Genomic DNA, 13,934 nt, shown 5'->3' with positions numbered 1-13,934 from the left:
AAGTCTTACACCAGCCCAGCATTTTAGGTGAGCATTATTATTCACATCTGTCCCCAACTCTGAAACTGACTCACTCTGGGACTTGGGAAAGCCACTTGGTCCGTCAGTGACTGTTAAAATGTCTCTAGAATGGGTGTAATACTGATTTACTTCACAGGGGTGCAGTCAGGGATAGCCAGCCTCATAAAGTGCTTTGAGAGCCAATGTATTGTCCTGAAGACAGATCAACAGTAGCAAAGTTTAACGGTTAGGTTCTGACTAGAGGCCTACTCCTGAAAATGGGGTGCGGAAACACCACCATGTCAGGAATAGCCCTGGGAGAATCTGTGCTTGAGAGACATCATAGTTTCTCCTTTGCTATCTCCTTGTTCAGGGGAGGTGGTTGGCAGTAATTTGTTGCTGGACTATAGCACCTTTGCTTAGTCCTACCTATCCAGACCCAAGGTCTGGGCAGGTCAAGTAGGGGTCTGAGTGGGGGTTCTTACTTCCTCTATTCCTGTGCATGGAGATGTAATCCAAGTCACAGTTTAACCCTAGGTGTCTTGCTGAAGAACAAGGCAGTGGCTATGCTCAGATTCTATGGCTATGCTAAGATTCTAACTATCAGTCCTCATTATTCAGGTACGGCAGGGATGGGGGGCGTGTAACTACCCATGTAACTATCACAACCCTTCCAATCCAAATGCCGGATGAGCAGACAGTTATGTGGCACCGTTGCGTTGAGCCTTGGTTTAGTGTAACTCTTGGGGCAGACCCTGGCTGTGGAAAGTTGGCTAGGAAATGAGCTGTCTGGCCACCGGAAGCATGGAGAGAATCAGTGCACCTCTGAAAGTGGGCAGTGTTGTCCAGTTGGCAATAGGGGATTTATAGGCAGATGGTCAATGCTCAACAACTCCCCCTCCTCTGCCAGAAGAGCCGCGGCCATAAGTTAAAGCTGCCAAAAATCCCTATCCCTGGCAGAAACGCTCAGTGAAATCAGTGCCTTGGGGAGAATTCCTCCTAGAATCCGGAGAAGAGTGTAATTTACATCACCCAGTGTCAGTGCTAATGAACTTGACCTCACTGGTGTTAACGTAACCCACTAGAGAGTGTGTTATAAGCCCTGTCTTTGTCTATCCACAGAAAATATGAGTTGTTATAGTGCTCAGCTGGGGAAGCATGGCTCTTTAGCTCAGGATGAAACATCCTTTTAGCTCTGGAGGTCCCTGGTTCCCCCATGGCAGGGGTCCCATTAGCACGAGCAAATGCATTTGCTTTTGCAAAATCTGCTGGTCTATAATGTTTCCTCGGTCTAATGCTGTTTTCCCTTGAACTGGTTTAAATCTGGACTGAAGCAGTGGAAATATTGTGGTGTTCCACCACTGTGAACAAAACCACAATGCTGAAAAAATAGATAATAAATTCCACTTGTGTAGATATCATTTTCCAGTTTCATCTCACTTACGTTATTATGGGCTTTTTAGTGTGACCAATGTGGATCTGAACATAGCCTCTGGAGGCAGGGGCTTATAGATCACAGGGCCTGCTGGTTAAAAATACAAAGGACTGTTACAAATATACAGTTACTGACTTCAGCCACTTTCTGGGCCATTATCCGAGCATATTCCATCCATTCCGAATAGAGAATTCAATGACCTTTTCGCTGACAGATCAGTGCAGGGGAAAAAGACTGTTTTGGGAAGAAGACCTATTATTGTTCCACAGCTCATGATCTATTAGGCAAAAAGAGCAGAGAACGGGAATAGGAAATTTAAAGGCATTTGCAGTATGATGGATGAAAATCCAAGAGTAATTGAAAAAAAATAATAGTGCTGAATGCTGGCAGAGCAAAGTGACAAAGAAAAAATGAAGGAAGCAGGGAGAGAGAAAGAATGGGCTCAGTGATGGGTAAGATTTGGAATGTTAAATTTTAGTTGAATTATGAGTTCTGGGTGTTCCCTTCCCTCCACTGAAGTTATTGCAGTCATGAACAGTCTAGGCTTTAAAATTAAATATTGGTAAATCTAATTGTCTCCTGTGAAGTGGAACCTAGAATTACTGTATCTTGAAGCTATAAGGCTAAAAAGAAAAAAGAAAACACAGAGCTGGATCCTTAGCCTATAAAGAAGGCTGCTTTTAGTTCCCTATGAATCCTTTAAGACTTGTCTTCAGCATCCTTTCTGCCAAATGGTCACCAAAGAGAACAATAAGAACAACAGTGCGTTTTACTGTGTAGCACTTTCCATCTCAAATGATCCCAAAGCACCTAGAGTCCAAGCTCAAGTGTTAGACTGTATTGAACTTTCAGGAAGTTTTGAGTGAATAAAGGACTGAGTACAGGCTGTGGGACTGGGGCTTCTACCAACCCAACAGCAATATATTCAAAATCCACAGTTCAAGTGATTGATTTAACAAATCCTCCATTTTCCTGCTTGTTTCTTTCACTTTTCCAGAAATGTCTCCCAACACTCTGTGGAATTCATTTCCAAAGTGGCTGATTCTGATAGGACAGGGGAAACAACATATTTATGTGGGAATCCAAAGTGTTTCTGAAGTTCACAGTAAATTTGAGTCTGTGGAGGGGGGAGCCCAGGGCAAAAGCAGTTATTTATGTCCTTCCTGAAGCATAAAATTCAGCAAAAATTCAATAGTGCTGTCAAAAGCCCAATAAGCATGTCGATATGTTAAACAGGAAGTAGTGATACCTCTAGTGAAACAGGATAAAGCTTATAGCCAGCCTCTGACATAAACTCTAATGATTTCGCATCTGTACTCTTAGCCCATTGTAGAGTGGTGCGTTTTCTGTCTCTGCAGAATTTACAGCTCTTGCCAAAAGGACATCTGAGCATAAATCTGTATACAATACTTTTAATGCTGTTATCACATCTATTGCACTGATTTCATTCAAAATTTGAGGTGAATAAAATAGTTCAGATAAAATAAGAACCAAGCTGAATATTCACCCATAACATGAGCATGCAACCACACAAAAACTCTGTCACCGTTTTAAAAAGTTCAGCTGCCTTTTTCCTCAAAATTGTGTTTCTTCTTCATGTAATCCATTCACCTGCACTGGCACACATCAGTCTAATTTCTGACCACCTTTTCATGCACTTCTTCCTCGGCTTTCACTACAACCAGAGAGAAGAGTTCTGAGAAACATGGAGAAAAGGGTGTTCTTGAGTTATTCCGATCTGATCAGAAGGCATAATTCCCAGAAGTCTTCATGTTCTTGTGAGACTGACTTCCTTCAGAAGGTTCAGGTAGTTTGGAGAAGGTTTGTCTTCAGGTCCTCATCCAGACTGAAATGAACCTTGAACCTTTTGAGGGTCACCTTTCATCTGCAAAATGGGCATAATCTTTTTCCCCCACTCAACCTTTGTCTTGTCTACTTATATTGCAAACCCTTCGAGGCAGGACCTGTCCCTTACTCTGTATATATACCATGCCTAGCACAATTGGGCCCTGAACTTGGTTGCAGCCTCGAGTTGCTTCTCCAATACAAATAAAGGTTTTACTCTTTGTAAACCTATTACGAAACTCATTCTCTAGCTCTTCAAAATTTGCCGCTCTCATACTCTTCTTAAAATACCTTTCTAGTATAAGGATTGACATGGCTACATCGAAACTTCATTTCCAGTACAACACATTGCTGGACCTTCCAGGTAGACAACCAACATCAGATACATGTTCATTCCAGTCTCTGAAGACGTGTCTACACTGCTATGACAGGGAGTGATTGACACTCATGTAAACATATCCGAGCTAGCTTTAACATAGCTAACTTGGGTACTACAGTAGGGAAGGTACAGCAGAGTGTGCTTAAATGTGGGCTGTTTAAGCCCACCCAGAACCCCGGGAAATTAGTCAGATGGCTAGTCCAAGGTAATACTCATGCTGCCCCGGCTTCCCTGCTCCAGTACCCAAGCTAGCTAGATGAAAGCCAACTGGGGTATGTCTACATGAGCTACAATCGCACCCTGAAATGCCCTAAAGATATACAATGTAATGTTGTCTCTAAAAGACCATTCATTTCCTGTCCAGGTGACCAGTGGGAATGTTAAGCATTAGCTTTGAGTCTCGGCAATGTCTGGGGTAGAAATCCCTGCACTGCATTCAGGGGTAAATAGTGCCCCTTGCCTCCCTGACTTATGATGTATGGTGAAATAAATGCACAACGTCTTCCCATGTTCACTATGTAGGAGGCTGATTTTTCGAAGCTATAACATGTTGCATTTGCATAGTGGTTGAAAAGATGCTGCTAGACTAGGCGATATCACCATGAAAGTTTGCAACACTAATAGTTCTCATAATATACCGTGTGTGGAGCGTGTCAATGCAGATTAACAATATAAAAAGTTAAGCTATGTTTTATATTAGCATTATTCTTAATGCTAATGTAATGTCTAACCACTAAGGCAACATTGTTATAGTGTTAGTACTGTAGATTGTAATGACAAAAGGAATTAGATGGGTTTTGTATGTTAAATCAATCATTAAGCGGTGGGATAATTATTTGCTGGTAGGGAAGCTCTCTCCCCTCCCCATTGTAAAATTGACACAGTGCATGAAAGTAATTGTGCTGTTTTCATTGCAGCAGGGCTCCTTAAGATTAGAGTTTGGGAGGAAAGACGTGGAATTTCTAATCCTTCTGACTTTTCAGGAGGAATGCGTGAGTAATATTGCATAGCGACATAATTAATCAGACTGGTTTCTTGTGGTCTACAAAGCATGCGTTTCTACTTGCCTTTGGAAGAAAAGGGAGAGGGGTAGTAGGAAAGTTTGCATGGCCTGTGCTGCTACACTTTTAATTATAGTAAAACATTGTTCCCAGTTATTATCTTTGCCAATTTTGCTTAAGCCATTTGCATTTTAAGACCTTTGTTATGTAACTCAAAAAGGAAATACTTTATCTTTAAATAGAAAAGCGTATAGGTTGTAGGATATTAATAACCCTAATTTTACCCTGGATATAATAAAAAAACTTAATCAAGATCCTTAAAGAAGATAGACATATTGGAAATACCTATGGTACTTATATGGTGCCAATTATTGTAGTTTCTGAGTGCCTCACAACAAACCTCTGAGGTATAGAGAGACTAAATGACTTACCCAAGTAATTCAGGACATCTGTAGCTGAGGAAGAAACTGAAACCAGGTCTCCCTAGTCTTAGACTAGTACCATAACCACTGTACCATCCTCCCTCTTCATTACCATTGGATAGTAATGATAACAGTAATGGTAGCACCACAGGCATGGAATCATCTTCAAATGTAGAAGACAACATCCTTGGAAACAATGCTAAGGAATACAGGAATTAGGGAAGCAATGAGAACTTGTATTGGGACGAGGGGCAAATATAATCAGTCCTTGGAATACAAGGATCTGTGCAATAGTGGATTCCTTGGCTCAACCTTTGCATCTCCCCAACCTGCAAACTCTGGGCCATCACACAGTGGGCTCCAAATAGCCTTTGCCTGCTAGATTAAAGATCCTTCTGGTGCCATACATTGTCTCCCTGTGTAAGTACCGATAGACTGTGAACAAATTGCCTCTTAACCTTCTCTTTGATACGTTAGTAGACTGAGCCCCTTAAGTCTCTCATCCTAGGACAGGTTTTCCAGATCCTTGGTCATTCCTGTAGCTCTTCTCTGGACCCTTTCTGAATTGTCAACATCCTTTTCAAAGAGCAGATACCTGAATTGTACCCAGAATACCAGGAGTGGTCTTACATTTGCCATATATATCACGTCACTGCTCCTACACAATATCCCCTGGTTTGTACAAGGTGCTATAGGCTGATGTACCATTTCAGCCGGTCCTGAGACTTAGTATGTATTCTCCACCAAGGCTTCAGAGACTCTTAGAAGTTTTAATTTTGTGAAAGCTGAAATAGGTACCGCAGAAAAGCTCTACCAAACCAGCAAGACCGCAGTGTATTGATTTTAGAAAAGAAAGGTGAAGGCCTAGAAACCTTAAAAAAATAAAATAAATTAAACTTTAGATTACATAGAATATGACAAAAATGGTGGGAGGGGCAGAGGGAGACATTTTCTACTGACTGATGTCTATTGTCTCCATTGCAGATAGTGATTGCTTAGAAGAGGAAAGGATGTAATAAACTGATAAGAGCTTCTTTTTCCTGTAAAGTTTTTTTTTATTTTATTTTACCTTTTGATTTTGCTGTGTACCCAGATCTCCCACTCCCTCCCCCACCTCCACTTTATCTTTGTCCCCCACCCTTTATCATTGTTTTTAGTAAAATACAAAGATTTTTTCTCATGGCATCCCCCCTAAGGGTGACTTTCGGGGATCACTGGGGCATCTTGCCGGTTGCCAAGAACTGGAATTTGGTATGCTGTATATGGTAGATGCTGCTCCACCTTAAGCAGAGCTACACTGAGACCTTGCATTGAGCAGGCATTGTGATACAGGCATTTAGACCTGGTAAAATTAAACTTTATGGGTTACATTTTATCTCATTTACCAGTGTAACTCCAGTGACTTCAATGGAGCTACTCCAAATGTTGGGACTGATCCAGCTCCCACTTTAAACAATGATAATTTGCCACTGACTCCAGTGTAAACAGGATCTGGGGTAAAATCCTGGCCCTGCTGAAGTCCATGACAAAACAAGGAAGTCAGTGGGAGTTTTGCCATGGTGTCAGGATTTCCCCCTAGCCCATTACTGCATGTCGTAGTGTTCTTCCTTCAATCAATGGCTCTGAGGGAGCTCAGCACCACTCAGGATGCACTTGCGTCTTGCAGTCGCGGGACGTACACTGGAAGTAGAATCTGTCCTATTGTGCTATATTGTATCTATCTACCTACCTGCCAGTCTCGCCTAGTAATTATGTTATGAGTATTACAAGACCTAGACTGCCACAGGAGTTTGTAGGGCTCAAAGCTCTAGTCACACCCTTTGATTTTTCCATTTCCCTCTCCGTGAATGCAACAGCTCTTTAAAGAGGGTTTTCAAGGGCTGGCAGAACAAAAGTGTGGAGAGAAAGAGAGGAAGTAAAGGGCACAGGAGGTAAACCCTGAGCAAGACAATGTGAAGCCCTGTAGCACCCGTTGTGCTAATTTCATGCTTTCCACACCTTTGAATGAGTGTTCAAAGCGTTTCATTTCAGGAGCTACAGTGAACAGAGCCATGACTGAGAATGCTCCAGGAATTCTTAGTGCACAGGTGATCCATCCTGCTGCTACTAACGTGTGTATATTGGAACGCTAACAAAAGGAAAAGGCTGTCAGCAGTGATGGATGGTCCTCTGAAGATACAGAGTCAACAGAAGGAGTGTGCATATAAGTATCAAACCTGGCAGAAGCTTATCTTCACCTACCCATGCACATCCAAACTTTCTAACCTCGAAATTATGAGATAATGCTAACCCAGTGATATTTCCCAATGTTCTTCCTGTTTAATTAAGCTGAAATAGTTCAAGGACAGATCTTCCTGTCACATTTTGGTGTTGAAAATCTAAATAGCCTGGGACCCACCTATCTGAAAGACCTCACCATACTGACCTACAGTTAAGGTTAGCAAGGACACGTACACTGGAGCTCCACTCATATCACTCATATAGGAAATGGGACACAGCTGGGGAAGTGTTCTCCATCAAGGCCACTCAGCCTTGGAACACACTCTCCCTTCAAAGTCCTATTTTATTGACCTTCAGTTCACACTTGTTTTCCCTGGTTATGAGGGAACTGGAATATGCAGGTGGAAGATCATAAAGATCTTAAACCTGTTTTCAATCAGTGAGTTATAATCTATTTGATTAGGGAATGTTATCGGGGGGTCCTGGAGTAGTGGATTTGTATCATTGCATTTTTAAAACATGTGAGGCTAGAGTAAAGGATGGGTGGTCCTTTCTTATGGACTGAGTTCTAGGAATAAAAATAAATGAACAAGCATGATATAAAAGTACATATGGGGGCCGTCTAGCACAGCAAGTACGAGTATGAATGTATGGCGAACTAGCCCGCCATGCACTAAGTCTCCATGTAGACAAACCCACATTCGCAAAAACTCTTCTAAACCTCAAAAAATAGCGTGGTCTAATTTCACTTGGGTTAGAGATGGTTGAACAATATGCACAAAGAGATTATTCTGTACATTCTTTTGCCTCAATTATCAAGCAAGGAATTTGCGTCCCTTCAGGAGCCTGCTAGAAATGCTCCAAATTCACTGACAATCCTCCAATAACATCTATGTTCTGAGATCTTTCAGTGAACTCATTTTAGTCACTTTATTGTGTGCCATTGTGATATGTATAGTGCTAGCTTTTTGGTAAATAAGCCTGTGGTCCTAAGTCAGATGCCTTACAGAATTCTGTTACCTCCGTCCAGTTGTGTTTATCAGCCACATTTGTAATTCATCAAATAAAATATGTGGGAATGTATTTGCATCGATAAGGGAATAATATAGTCACTAATCAATGAATCTGCTCTAGTATATTTTATGTTTTGGTCCAGTTCTTATCTTATTCAAACAATGCAACCATCCCTTAAAAAGCAAATCTGGACAGGACATTTTAATTTCCACACCACCAAATAACACAAGATATACCATAGCATGTATCCAAACAGCTCCATTGTCCATAAGGAACTTGATCCTCCTGAAATACGCTGTTAATATCAATAGGAGTAAGACTGGGTCCTTATTTATATACTTGAGGCATTTCAAATGCATTCATCACTGTAGCATCTAGCATTAGCATCATATAATCTTATACAGCATTATTCTTCCTTCTGATTAAAGTTTATAAAGTGCTTTGAGATTCTCAGATGAAATGGCATATAAATCCAAAGTACTATATATCACACTACATAATATATGTATATACATTGTTGAATATAATAAATACACTAATATAATGTAAGGAATGACTTCTTCTTTCAAGGTCATTCGGATGGTTAAATTTTTGTGTAATTATCAACGGTTGTTTCTTCCAAGAGTAAAATGGGAGTTCCAATGGCCTGCTAAGGTGACCTTGGACAAGCCATTTCACCTCTCCGTGCCTTAGGTTAGCCATCTGTAAAGTTGGGGGGAAATGATATTTACTTTCCAGTGAACTAGGGGTGAAAAGTGCTATAAACAAACTTGGTATTTATTATTATTTAAAAACACTAAGAATCAGTATCAAGAAATTGTTCACTGCCAGATTAAATGAATGAAAGGGCAAAGAATAATTCCAAGGCTAATTATTTGCCAATCCAGAGAGACAAACAAAACAACCACTTCTCTCCAGTTTCATGTGAACGAAGGAGCTCCAGGGAGAGAAGAGGATTTGACACCAAATGTACACCATGGCTGCTTATTTTCAAAAACTTTGCTTTGTAATAAAATGGAAGTACTCATCTTATTTTGTTAGTATCAGTTCGCCACAATCTTTCTGTCTAAGAATCATTAAATATTGCAAGTTATCACGATAAAGTCATATCACAACAAGACTTTTATAATGTAAACCACAAGTCCTCCAACATCCAGAGAAGTAAGGCACACACTGAATTAGGCTACGTTAAAACATCTTAGTAAAACAAATATTCAGAGCTCTGAAAAACATTTGCAAAGCATGCAAGAGGCACGTTTCATAGTGATGGCTTTAAACCAGACCCAGGAAACAAACACTGAGGAGGAAAGAAAGTGTTGTGATCTTATTTTAGTATTTTTTTAATTGTTAAAGAAACAAATCTGCTGGGTTTTTTTTAATTAAAATTAAATTTTAGAAAGTAGGAGGACGCTCTATCCTCCTACCTCTGCTATTTCCTGGATACAAGCCAGATTTTCAATGTAACACTAACTCACAGTGCAACAGAGAAAGGACAAACATGGTCCCTCTCTTTGCCTGATTAGAGGATGTCTCATGAATGCATTCCCTGGACAAGCTTTATAATAGACTCATCCACTGTGTGTTCAATTGTAAATTCAATACCCACCACTGTCAGATGTTTAATCTGTTGAACCGTTAAACATTTGACAGTAAGCAGGGCTGGGCCCAAACAATAATAGTAATAAACATTTTTAAAGCATGCCTTCAAACTGTTTTTTTAATAGCAGACTAGCTGAATGAGTAGCACAGGAATTTAAACAAGAATGCTGTGTGACATGCAAAGGTTGACACCAACATTAGCCATGTATTTTTATTCAGCTGGACATCTTTAAAGTAAGAATATTCCAAATGCAAAGACAGGAAAAGTTTTGAAAAGGTTGTCAGAGGATCAGACCTGTACTGATTTTTAAGTGTGTGTCTCAGCCAGAAGTTATGCAAACTCTGTAGATCGGTTGTGTTCTGTCTATATATGCTGTTGTATACAGCGTTCCTGTAGCTGTGGTGGTCCTAGGAAATTAGAAAGACAATGTGGGTGAGATAATATCTTTTACTGGACCAACTATAGACTTTACAGTGTCACAGCTGTACCGCTGCAGCTGCACCACTGGAAGGACTTCTGTATAGCTGCTCTATGCTGTTGTGAGAGAGCTCTCCTGCCGGCATAATTAACCCAACCCCAACGAGCGGCAGTAACTATGTTGGCTTTTGTCGGTGAACTTGTTGGTCAAGGGTGTATTGTGAAAAAAACACTCCCTGAGAGACATATGTTTTGCCGGCATAAGCACTTGTGTGTACAGCGCTGTCGGCAGGAGCATATCTCCCACTGACATACCTACCGCTGCTCCTTTAGGTGGTTTTATTATGTCAGCGGGAGAGCCCTCCAGGAATGGGCCACGGAGGCAGGGATTCAGGTTGTCCTGAAACTGTGACAAATCCTGATGAGCCAAATCTGCTCAGGACTTTCATTACTCAGTGATTCAGTGGGAGCTCTGACTGAGCTGATTCTGCAGATATTTCTGGGGCCTGATTCAGAGCCCACTGAATTCACTGAGATCCATTACCATCGACTTCAAGGCTCTCATGATCAGGCCCCATTGAGTAGCTCTTATTTGCTCGAGCAGTCCCATCGATCAATGGTGAGTAAGTGCTACTCACATGTGTCAAGATTTGCAGAACCAAGCCATGAACAAGAACTCCAGGGGAATTATATCGAGTTGTTTTATCTGGAAATAGCTGATAGGCCTATCCTTAAACTACCTCCCCAGATACATTTCCTTTTGACTATAATGCTTATCTCATTCTGTATTACTGTTTATATTTTGGGACCTGAGTTTCAAAACTCTGTACGTGCCTACCAGCAATTGCATGTGAAAATCAACTAACTGCATTCTCAAGTGGCTATTTATGCACGTGCTACTAACCAATTGACAGGTCTTACTGCATAATTGCATAGGTGCACTTTTGAGAATCAGTCACTTAAATTTTTAGTTTAACCTTTGGATTTCTATTCAGAAGAGAATGTCTGTGCATTAACTACTGGACAATTATTTTTTTTTTTTAATTTGCAGGGCTTGTTGTCTTAACAGTTACCAGAACAAGAACTCTCATGTTCCTTTTTGAAGTATTAGAAGCTTCTTCAACACTAGGGGAAAAAAAGTTTTCTACAATACTTAAAAGTGGATCAGGGAGACGTCTTCTCCATTGGAATGATAGGAATCAGGGGGTCCAAGATCCTAGTCTGCTGCAGAGTGTGTGGCTTTTGGCACAGCACTTCAACTTTCTGTCAGTTTCCTCATCTGTAAAATGGGTTGCCAATACTGAAATGTATGTATCACAGGAGTGTTGTGAGGATGAATTTGTTAATGTCTGTACCGTGCTTTGAACAATTATAGTGCTATAAAGACTTATTATGTATGTTTGTATTTATTTGTCAAGGCTAAAATTAGGGCTAAGTGAACCACTGCTGGTGAAACAAAAACTGAAATGAATTTTCACCAAAAATGTGATTAGGACCCAACCTCAACCTTATTCAAGATTGCAAATAGTATGGTTAATTTAGAAACAAGTGTTGTGTTCCTTTCATTTCCATTTAAAGAAATGGACATATTGAATCCTGCAAAAAGGCAGCCCATGTAGAATTTCCAAACCAGGGAGTGCTGGAAACCTACTGAGAAAAATTGATCTTGCAGTCAAAGAGGCTAATGTTTAAGCATCCAAACATTTAAAGATTTACCCACGGTCGTCTCCAGCCAAGATGGCCACCAGAAGTTCTGTAAATAGAAAAGAGTGGCTGTCAGACATTTAAAGAGACAGCATATGTCAGTTGTCAGAAAAAAAAATATTCCACTGTTTTCATATCCTTTCAGTCAGCTATATTTCACAGCTCTCATGTCAATGGAGAGGCTTAATACCAACTGCAGTGGAAAGATAGCTTTCCAATTAAATCATGGCTGTGAAATATAACTTTTCCCCTCCTTATTTTTAGTTGCTAGGAGTTGAACTTTGGCCAAAGACATTATAATGTAGCTAGATTTATAAAATGTGCTAAACCAACCAATCCCTTCGTGCATATACATTGCACACAAACAATAATTGAAGGGACACTGTCAAGTTAAAAATCATTCTTCTGCCCCAACATATTTTTTTACGTACACCTGCTATTGAGACTAATGATACCTGGGATCACAATCACTGAATGAGATTAGAGAAAAGGCACATTTCTTCTCTACTTTGTCAGTTTCTTTACTTTGTGCATTTGACAGCACTTTCCATGTTGTCTTCCACCGGTGTTGTCAGTCAGCCACTTTCTCTTGTTCTTTGTGTGGATTGTTCATGCAGCAGCAGGAAAGGGACAAGTGCTGAAAGAATCTGACTATAAAACCACAAGTATTGGCAGGGAAACTCAGACACAGGTGCAGCACTAGGAACGAATTTTAATTCATTTAGGACCTGATCCAAAGTCCACTGGAGTCAGTGGGAGTTTGTCTATTGACTTCCATAAAGTTTCGTCCAGACCCTTTGGCTCTACCTATAGTAAGAATTATAGGTGATTCACCTATTGCTGGTCCAGCACTGATGTAGTTCTACTGGCACTAGAAATGGTAAGACAAGCCACCAGCATTTTTACCAACTAATTTTGCACAGCGCTTGTCTAGCTGACATGGTGGCAAACAGCACTCTCGTCATTTCTCTTTCCAGTCCAGCTACTCCACGACTGAACTAACAGTGGGAGAATTCCCTGACATTGTCAGCATAGAAAAGGCCAGAGTGGAATAGGGCTGGCATTTTCAAAGGAGACTAAGGGAGATGGGCACCTTGCTTCCATCCTATTTCAATTGTACTTGGTGTCACAGTTCAGGGCAACTGCAGCTGTATTTTCCCTTGGTGGTCCTCGTTACTGGGGTATTTCCAGGCTGATCAGTTCGCTGCCTTCATGGTTTTATTCCCAGCAAAAGACAGTCTGCCCAAGCATGCCTGCTTTGCTGATGTCTTCAGAGATGATACCCCGTGTTATTGCTCCAGTTATAAGTGACCACATTTTACTCTTAAGTAAAAGCATTACAGAGAGAGCATATTAAAAAATATGAAACTACCTACACACATGCTAATGAGATCATCCCCTGCCTCCTCCCCTAGAGAAGGGGCGCTGGCTGATATTAATCCTTCCAATCCTTCCCAAAGGACTGGGCCCTCCCGCTGGACAGATGGTCCTGTCCTTCTGCTGTATCAAACAAAGTCCCTGAGTCAGCTTAAACTCAGGTTATCTATTCAGAAGTCCTCTCTGTTTTGTTTTGTTTTGTTTTGCTGTTTTTATTTTTTGTCTGTTGGTCCCTGGAGAATCCAGACTGGGTCTTTGAACTGTCCTCATGTAACATGTGAACACATAAAAGGTCCCCTCCTTGGGGTGAAGCATCAAAGGCTGGATCAATAGGTGGAGATTTTTCCATCCCTTCCTCCCCAGGAATTCCATTTCACATGTATTGTCCCAAAAGATAAATCAGGTCTGCTATATTGTTCAACATAGTCTTTTGAAGTTCAGAGTATCTCCCAGAGATTGCATTAATCTTTCTTCCTCCTAAAAAAGTTCAATACAATTCCACAATAGTGCACACATATTA

The sequence above is a fragment of the Emydura macquarii genome, unplaced genomic scaffold (genome assembly GCF_026122565.2).
Source record: "Emydura macquarii macquarii isolate MOO-44397 ecotype Brisbane River unplaced genomic scaffold, CSIRO-AGI_Emac_v2 contig_3114, whole genome shotgun sequence".
Taxonomy (NCBI): domain Eukaryota; kingdom Metazoa; phylum Chordata; order Testudines; family Chelidae; genus Emydura; species Emydura macquarii.
The sequence above is the reverse complement of the archived record's forward strand: the minus strand, read 5'-3'. Positions refer to the sequence as shown.